The sequence below is a fragment of the Pseudorca crassidens genome, chromosome 20 (assembly GCF_039906515.1).
Source record: "Pseudorca crassidens isolate mPseCra1 chromosome 20, mPseCra1.hap1, whole genome shotgun sequence".
Taxonomy (NCBI): domain Eukaryota; kingdom Metazoa; phylum Chordata; class Mammalia; order Artiodactyla; family Delphinidae; genus Pseudorca; species Pseudorca crassidens.
The window spans coordinates 25944085-25954244 of NC_090315.1; positions in this window are offsets into that span (position 1 = coordinate 25944085).

Below are 10160 nucleotides of genomic sequence, written 5' to 3' on the forward strand. Positions count from 1 at the left end.
GGCTTGGTCATGGTTATAAAGAGCCAACAATGCAGCTTAAAGCTTTTCAAACATGAGAATTTTCTTTTCTTTTTTTTTTTGGTGTCAAACTATACTAATTCTTTTAAAAACAAAAAATAACAAGTGTGGGTGAGGATATGGGAAAATTAGAACCTTCATACAATGTTGGTGGGAATGTAAAATGCAACAACTCCTGTGGACAACAGTTTGACAATTCCTCAATAAGTTAAACACAGAATTACAGTATGACCATGCAGCTCCACTCATGGGAATATAATAAATGAAGACGGATATTAAAACAAAAACTTGTGGGAGTTCCCTGGTGGTCTACTGGTTAGGAGTCAGCACTTTCACTGCCATGGCCTGGGTTCAATCCCTGGTTGGGGAACTGAGATCCCGCGAGCCACGCGGTATGGCCAATAAACAAAAATTGAGTAGTAAATAGAATATATTAAACACACACACACAAAAGAAAAACTTGTACATGAATATTCATAGCAGTACTATTCACAATAACCAGAAGGTGGAAAACACCAAAATGTCCATCAACTAAGGAATGGACTAACAAAATGTGATACATCCACACAATGGAATGTCATCTGGGCATAAAAAGGAACGAAGTACTGATATATGATACAACATGGATAAGCTAAACAAAAGAAGTCAGATATCAAAGGACACATATTGCATGACTAGTCCATTGAAACAGAAAGCAAATTAGTAGTTACTAGGGGCTAGAGGGAGGGTGAATCAGGGAGTGACTGCTTAATGAAGACAGGTTCTCTTTTTGGAATGATGAAAATGTTCTGGAACTAGATAGTGGTGATGGCTGTACCACATTGTGAATGTATTAATCCCACTTAAGTGTATATATATATATCTTAAAATGGTTTACATGGTGAATTTTATGTTTTTACCACAATAAAAAAAAATTGTATTCCTATATATAATTAATGAACACTGATAAAATGAAAATTTTAAAACAACTCCAATTACAGTAGCATCCAAAATATTAAATTCATAGAGATAAATTTAACAAAATATGTACAAAACCTGTACACTGAAAACAATGCTGAGAGAAAGTAGAGACAGTAAATTTCTCTTGCTGAGAGAGGGCAAGTAAAAGGAAAGGTAATTATTTTGAAAAGAAATACACATTAAGGTCTGCATTTTGACATAAAAGATGTCTTACAAATGGTTTTAATTGAGGGAGCTTTAAATGAACTCCTTTTTCTGGTTAAGAATAATCAAATATTATACATATAGGAGTCAGTAAAAAAATTTTTTTCATTGGATTATGTATGACACATTAATAAAGGGTTAACAAAACTCCATCATGAGAAAAAATACCTTTGGTCAATCTTCTATCACTCTGACCCTGTCAACTTGATAAAGATGGAATGGCAGCAGTGTTACTGTTACCAAAACGCAAGTCCACGTGCCCGACGCACAGAGGCCAAACTACCGAAACATTGGAGTTTGGAACAGAGAAAGGTTTATTGCAGGGCCATGCAAGGAGATGGGTGGCTCATGCCTTAAAAACCCCAAACTCCCTGAAAGCTTTCAGCAAAGCCCTCTTACAGGAAAGGTGAGGGAGGGGTACTGTTAGTTGTTGCAAACTTCTTGGTGTCAGATCCTTTGTCTGAGGTCAGGTCATGGTCAGGAAACGATGTTCCTGTAAATCTCTACCAAACAAATGTTACTCTCTATTCTGACAAGAAAAGGGAAGGTCCCAAGGCACGACTCTCACCCTCCGAGGTCCAGGCCTAGCTAAGAAAAGGGGGTGTCTCCAGGGGCACCGGTTACCCTGCCCCAGAGCATTCGTCCAGCACCCAGTGTGGGTCTTCCCACCAGTGCCCAGGCCTGGCTGAAAAGGCAGATCTCAGTTGATGGCTCCCTCAGGACCTGATCCCCAGACTCTGCCCAGCTGTCATCGCTTAAGGAGCCAGGCGCTCAGGACCCAAATGGCCCTCAGGCTCCTCAAGCCACCCAAACAGCGGGGGCCAGGTCCCGAAAACTGCGTCACATGCAGACTGCTGCCATTAGGTCGCAGAGGCAGGTATGGGGGAGAGGTTCACCGCCCCCTCAAGGCCTGCGCCCGGCCAGTGGGCGGTCTTGGCAAGGGCTCTGGAGCCCTGCAGGACACAGCCCCCAGCCTGTTTTCTGGGCCCCCCAACTCAGTCACTGGCTCGAGGCTGGGTGAGCTGGGGGGCCTGGTGAGAGGCTGGGATCTGCCTCTTACCTCACTCTCTGCCTGACGACCACGGCACTGCTGACTGTTGGCTGAATGGGCCAACAAGGAGCTCATTGACAGTTGCTCGTTTGGGGGAGGGGCCCACTGCGACGCAGACCAATGGCTGAGTGGGGCCCACTGTAGCACCGACCAATGGCTGAGCAGGACCTCTAACGCTGCTCTAACCATACAGCATTAATGGTCTCCCGGTAACGTTGCCAGGTAACGGGGTGGGGGGAGTAACAGCGGGTAGCAAGGGCGGAGTGCTAAGAGCTCTGCACTGCCGGCTCTATTACATTACTAGGCAATATTGCCTAGGGTAAAAATGACCCTTTGTTGGCATCTGGACTGGAAGGCACCTGGTGAGAAGCCACAGCTTTGGGCTCCCTAAGTACAGTATAATCCTGCCATTCTCTGCAAAACCTTGGAAGCGTAGCTCATGGGCTAAGAAACATGAAATTTCTAAGCCATGGTGGCTCTTGCAACCACATGCATAGTTTTTTTTCTTTACACCTGGGCTGTCATTTGATGCTGTTCTGATGCTGTGCTGATCACATGCATTGTTTACTGTCATAGCTGAGTTCCCATTTTTTAAAAAATATTTATTTTATTTATTTTCCTTTTTTTTCTTTTTTTTTTGGCTGCGTTGGGTCTTAGTTGCAGCACATGGGATCTTTGTTGAGGCATGCAGGATCTTTCCATTATGGCGCGCAGTCTCCTCGTGTTTCTCTCTAGTTGCGGCACGCGGGCTTCTCTCTAATTGTGACATGCGGGCTCTCTCGTTGAGGCGCCAGAGCTCAACAGTTGTGGCATGCAGGCTTAGTTGCCCCGCGGCATGAGGGATCTTAGTTCCCCGACCAGGGATCGAACCCTCGTCCCCTGCATGGGAAGGCGGATTCTTTACCACTGGACCAACAGGGAAGTCCCCATAGCTGAACCCTTTTAAGTTTGAATGTCTATCTGAACCCCAGGCCACTAGTGGTCATAAAGCCATTGCATGACCTAGTGAATTTAGTTTAGAAAGCAGATATTAAAAGTTCAAGAAACCACATAAAGTAAGAAAGGTAAATTCATCTTTTAAAAAGTAAGAATATACAGCATATGAAGAGGAGAGCACCTAGAAAAACAGGACTTTAACGGAGACAGTATTTAAAAGTGTTCTACTAAAAATTAGACCAAATTAATGACTATTGGGGTTATGAAAATTATTAAAAAGCATAAAGATCACCAATTTACTTAAGTCTAAGAGGAAAACATCATTACACTGCAGGCCTTTCTGTCACATTCGCCCGCCCGCGCGCACCCGCCCCACCGGCCCGTGTGCCCGGTGCCCGGCCCAAGGCGCCCACCTGTTGGTCGCACTCGGGGCATGATTTGGTGGCCATCTTCACTTTCTTGGCTCGAGTTGCAGACATGCGCCGCGGCGGCGGCGGCGGCGGCGGCGGCGGCGGCGGCGGCGGCGGCGGCGGTGGCGGCGGCGGCGGCGGCCCCGGCTCCGCCCCTCGTACTTCAGCAGCCCAGCCTCCGCCCGTCGGTCCCTGCTGGCCAGAGTGAGGCTCTGAAGAGCGCGCGCGCGCGCGTGCGCGAGCTCGCGCGGAGCCTGCGTGCTGAGGGGGCGGGGCGCGGCGTGCGCGGGCTCCGAGGGACCGCGGAACACGCCCCCCCCCCCCCCCCACGCTGCTCCGGTCCTCTAGGGCGTACCGATTCTCACGAGAGGAGACCGACTGGATCGTCCGGCGGGACGATGGACACGCCCTCTCTGGGCCAGACGAACGGCGTGGAGGCGTGGTTTGGCCGGGACTCGGCAGTAACGAGCGTCAGGCTCGACCAACGAATGCACAGACAGGGCGGGTCGTGGTGCTGAGCCCGCCCCCTCCCCCGGAGGAAGGAGAACGTGAGTGAAAAAGGCGGTGGGAGGTAAAGCGCTTGGCACAGATCCTGCCGTTTGATAAACTTCAGTAAATGTTAGCGAGTCTAGTCATTGAGGAATTGTAGTAGGGATTTTAAATATTAACGCCCTGGACCCAACGTTGGAGATTGAAAATTCATTTATTTAATAAATAGTAGCCTAAGGCCCACTATCAGGCAAATTAGAATAGAATGCAATGCCTGCCCTCAAGGAGCACAGACTAGCTGTTTAGACCAGTGCTACTTACTGTCCATGATGAAAGACTAGGGTTTTTTTAAATTCATCATTTACTTTTAAGATAAAATATATTACTCCGGGACTTCCCTGGGCGCAGTGGTTAAGAATCCGCCTGCCTGGGGCTTCCCTGGTGGCGCAGTGGTTGAGAGTCCGCCTGCCGATGCGGGGAACACGGGTTCGTGCCCCGGTCCGGGAGGATCCCACATGCCGCGGAGCGGCTGGGCCCTTGAGCCATGGCCGCTGAGCCTGCGCGTCCGGAGCCTGTGATCCACAACGGGAGAGGCCACAGCGGTGAGAGGCCCGCGTACCGAAAAAAAAAAAAAAAAGAATCCGCCTGCCAATGCAGGAGACACAGGTTCGATCCCTGGTCCAGGAAGATCCCACATGCCACGGAGCAACTAAGCCCCTGCGCCACAACTACTGAGCCTGCGCTCTAGAGTCCTTGAACCACAGCTACTGAAGCCCGCGAGCCACAGCTACTGAAGCCCGTGCACCTAGAATCCGTGCTCCGCAACAAGGGAAGCCACCGCAATGAGAAGCCCGCGCACAGCAACGAAGACCCAACGCAGCCAAAGATAAATAAATTTATATATTAAAAAACACAATTGGAACAAAGATAACAAAGGAAATAATTTAAGAAATTACACTTTATTCTGACAGAATTTGCCCATTAGCATTTATTACAGACAATGTTTGCTGCACTGGTATCTGTTCTACAATTTTAAGGAAAGCAAAGGTATTAGTGAAATTTCTGTTCTACATATTAAAGCCTGTAAGCACACTTTGAATGAAAACAATGTATATAAATATTTAAAGCTTTCAGTGTGACAAATAAGATTGTTTCTTGTTTAGTCATTTATCTAAATCAGGTTGGATTGATAAAAGCACCACTTGCAGGGAAAAATTTATGTCTAAACCATCTCTAAGTTCTCAAGGCAGGAAAACTATCTTATGGAGGTATGTTAATGGTGATGGAAGAGTAGATTTTAAAGCAATTTCAGTAAATTTGTGGTTCATTCGTAACCTTTATCCAAAGGAACTGATGATATATTTTCAAAATTCATATTCAATCCTTATAAGTAGGTAGGTCTGACAATTTATCCCATATAGTAATGGTTAGAATTTAAAATGTCTTTCTTTTTTAATTAATTAATTAATTAATTAATTTTTGTCTGCATCAGGTCTTAGCTGCGGCACCCAGGCTTCTCTCTAGTCGTGGCATGCAGGCTCCAGAGTGCGCGGCCTCGGTAGTTGCGGTGGGTGGGCTCTGTAGTTGTGACACACAGGCTCCAGAGCATGTGGGCTCTGTAGTTGCAGCATGCAGGCTCTCTAGTTATGGCGTGCAGGCTTAGTTACCTCGCAGCATGTGGGATCCTAGTTCCCCCATCAGGGATGGAACCTGCGTTCCCTGCATTGGAAGGCAGATTCTTAACCACTGGACCACCAGGGAAGTCCCCTAAAATGTCTTTCAATGAAAGAAATTGATTCCAGATCCATGATTTGCCTATACGAGGATCTTCTTTTGAGGGAAAGTGCAATTCAAACTGTTCTATCACATTTGTAAAATATTTAATTATAATTTTCACAGGTGTGCAATGTCAAGTTCATTGTCTCTTTCATTGATAATTGTCGAAATATGAAATAATATTGTAAAACTGTTCTTTCAACTTTCTAACTTAAATTTTTGTTCTTCTGTCTTAACTGCCATACGTTGCATTCCTTCCTTCCATTGATATATTAAGATCCAAATATCCTTCACAAAATACTAGCAAACCAAATTTAGCAACATATTGAAAGGTTTATACATCACGACCAAGTGAGATTTATTCTCAGAATTCTGGGATGTTCAACATACAAAACCATTCAGAGGAATAAACCACAGGAGTGACAGCAACAAAATGGTGAAATAGGAGTTTTCTACCATCTTTCCTTCAAAGAACACTGGTTTTGACAACACCCACAAATGAGAGTATCTTTGTGGAATTCCAGGAGTCCAGTGGAGAAGTTCTAGCACATACTTGGAGCAAAAAGTAAATCCAAGATTGGACACATTACAGAGGGCAAGAAAAGCAGTTTTACTTCATTTGTGTCTTCCCTCCCACAAGGCACACAGCTCAGTGGCAAAAGAGACCCCCTAGGCCTGGAATTTCTTCCACAGCAGCAAGTGAGTGTCTGAGTGAGTGCCCAGTTTCCCCAGCTGTGCAGGACACTGCCAAAGAGGCCCACTTCTTTCTCACCCCTTCCAGAATACTGAGGTAGGTTGCACAGCTGAGAATGGAGAGAGGCTGGCAGCATAGCAGGCAGGGCTTGGAATGCATCAAAGAGATACAAATCCTACTAACTGCTTTGCAGACTCCATTAGAGGGACCACCCACAAACTTCTGGAGGGGCCTTGCCGGCAGATCCCCCCAGCTGGCCCACAGGCATTCCCAACACTCCCCACACCTCACCCACATAACCTTCTGCCTTGTAACCAGCTCCCTGTGTGTGCCCCTCAGGTGGCAAGTACAAGCATTGGCAGAGAGCTTGTGAGCACACGCAGAAAGCTGGCCCAACTCTGCAAGACTGTGAGAAAGCAAACAAACTTGAACATTCACCACCACCTTAGGAAAAGTAAAGCTGATGCTGTCAGCACAAGGTCTAGTTTGTTGGATTAAAAGAAGGCATACAAATCTTAAGAATCACCCCCCCCATAAAAGGGAACAAGAAGTGTGGAGTGGGTATATCCATAGAAAAAGTCTGAGAAATTCTCAGAATCCCTAGCCAGGATGACAGAAATTGTCTCCCAAAGCCAGACAGTAAAGACTAGAGGTTACTGCTTCTTCAAATGCAAAGATAGCAGTGCAACTCTTCAAGGAACATATGAAAAATCAAGGAAATATGAAACCACCGAAGGAAAATAATAATTTCCCAATAACCTACCTCACAAATATAGATCTATGGATTGAATGATAAAGAATTCAAAATAGATGCTTTAAGGAAACTCAGTGAGCTCCATGAAAACAAAGAAAGATAATTCAATGAAATCAGAAAAACAACACACAAACAAAATGAGAAGTTTAACAGAGACACAGAAATTATAAAAAAAAAAAGAAGAAGAACTAAAATTCTGGAACTGAAGAAAACAATGAATAGAATGAAAATTGTAATAGAGAATATTAACAGCTGACTTGAGAAAGCAAAAGAATGTATCTCGACTTGAAGACAGGTCACTTGAAATTATCTATTCGGAGGAGAACAAAGAAAAAAGAATGAAAAAGAGCAAAGGAAGACTACATGAATTATGGGATACTATCAAGCAAAAACAATTTCTGCACTATTGGAGTCCCAGAAGGAAAAGAGAGGGAGAGGGAGCAGAAAGCTTATTTAAAGAAATAATGCCTGAGAACTTTCTAAATCCAGGGAGAAATATGGACAAGTGAGTTTGTGAAGGTCATATGTCCCCTAAGAGATTCAACCTGAAGAGATTTTCTACAAACACATTGTAATAAAACTGTTTAAAATCAAAAAGAATAGTAGAAACAACAGGGGAAAAAAAAAAAAAAACCTCCTCACATACAAGGTCTCTCTCAGCACAAACCTTGTAGTCCAGGAGAGAGTGAGATGGGATGATACAGTCAACATGCTGAAAGAAAAAAACTGCCAGCTGTCATTCAGATATGAAGGAGAGATAAAGAATTTCCCAGACCAATAAAGCCTGTGGGAGTTAATTACCACTAGATCTGCCTTAAAGAAATGCTGACAGGAGTTCTTAAAACTGAAATGAGAGATGCTAACTAATAACATGAAAAATATGAAAAGATAAAACACACTGGTAAAGGTAAGAATATAGTAAAATACAGAAAACTCTAATACAAGACTATGGTGGTGTACAAATCATTTAACTCTAATGTAAAGGTTAAAGACAAAAGTATTCTCATATGGCTTCCCTGGTGGTGCAGTGGTTAAGAATCTGCCTGCCAATGCAAGGGACATGGGTTCGAGCCCTGACCCAGGAAGATCCCACATTGCTGCGGAGCAACTAAGCCCATGCACCACAACTACTGAGCCTGAGCTCTAGAGCCTACAAGCCACAACCACTGAGCCCACGTGCCACAACTACTGAAGCCTGTGCTCCTAGAGCCTGTGTTCAGCAACAAGAGAAGCCATGACAATGAGAAGCCCGTGCACCACAATGAAGAGTAGCCCCCGCTCACCACAACTAGAGAAAGCCCGCACACAGCAACAAAGACCCAACACAGCCAAAAATAAATAGATAAATAAATTTATTATTTTTTTTAAAAAGTATTCTGGGCTTCCCTGGTGGGGCAGTGGTTGAGAGTCCCCCTGCCGATGCAGGGGACGCAGGTTCGTGCCCCGGTCCAGGAGGATCCCACATGCCGCGGAGCGGCTGGGCCTGTGAGCCATGGCCACTGAGCCTGCACGTCCGGAGCCTGTGCTCCACAACAGGAGAGGCCACAACAGTGAGAGGCCCGCGTACCACCAAAAAAAAAAAAAAGTATTCTAATAACTATTGCTACAATAATTTGTTAATGGATACAGAATATAAAAAGATGTAAATTGTGACATAAACATAAAATCGGGGGAATAAAGGGTAGTTTTTGTATACAATTGAAGTTAAGTTGTTATCAACTTAAAATACATTGTTGTAACTGTACGATGTTTTATATAAGCTTCATGGTAAGAGCAAGCAAAAATCTGTAGTAGATACCAAAAATATAGAGAAGGGTATCAAAGCATACCACTATGGAAAAAAATCACAAAGTAAGACAGCAAGAGGAGAAGAAAGGGACAAGAAACTGCAAAACAGCCAGAAAAAAAATTAACAAGATGACATTAGTAAGTCCTTACCTATCAATGATTACTTTAAATGTAAATGGATTAAATTATCCAATCCAAAGACATAGAGTGACTGAATGGGTAAAAAACCCAAACAGACAAAAAAAAAGACCCAATTATGCTGCCTACCAGATACATACTTCAGCTTTAAGAACACAAATAGCCTTAAAGTTTTAAGGGAGGAAAAAGATATCCCATGCAAATGGTAACCAAGAAATCATGGGTAGCTATACTTATATCAGACAAAATAGATTTCAAGTCAAAAACTGCAACAAAAGACAAAGAAGGTCATTATATAATAATAAAGGGGTCAATTCATCAAAAGGGTATAACAATTATAAATATATATGTACCCAACATCAGACCTCCTAAATATATTAAGCAAATGCTAACAGATCTAAACGGGAAAATAAACAGCACTACAATAGCTGGCATTTTAACAGCCCACTTTCAACAATTGATAGATCATCCAGCCAGAAAATCAATAAGAAAACATTGGACTTGAACTCTAGTTTAGACCAAATTGAACTAACACATATATAAAACATTCCTTCCAACAGCAGCAGAATACACATTCTTCTCAAGTGAACACAGAACATTCTCCAGGATAGATCGTATGTTAGGTCACAACAGTCTTAGCAAATGTAAGAAAATTGAAATCATACCAAATATCTTTTCTAATCACAATAATATAAAATGAAAAATAAATAAAAGTAGGAAAACTGGAAAACTAAAAAATATATAGAAATTAAACAACACCCTCCTGAACAACCAATGGGTCAAAGAAGAAATCAAAAGAAAAATTTGGAGTAACTTCAGACAAATGAAAATAGAAACACAACATACCAAGACTTACAGGATGCTACAAAGCAGTTCTAAGAAGGAAGTTTAGAGTGATGAATGCCTACATGAAGAAAAAATATGTCAACTATGCAACCTAAC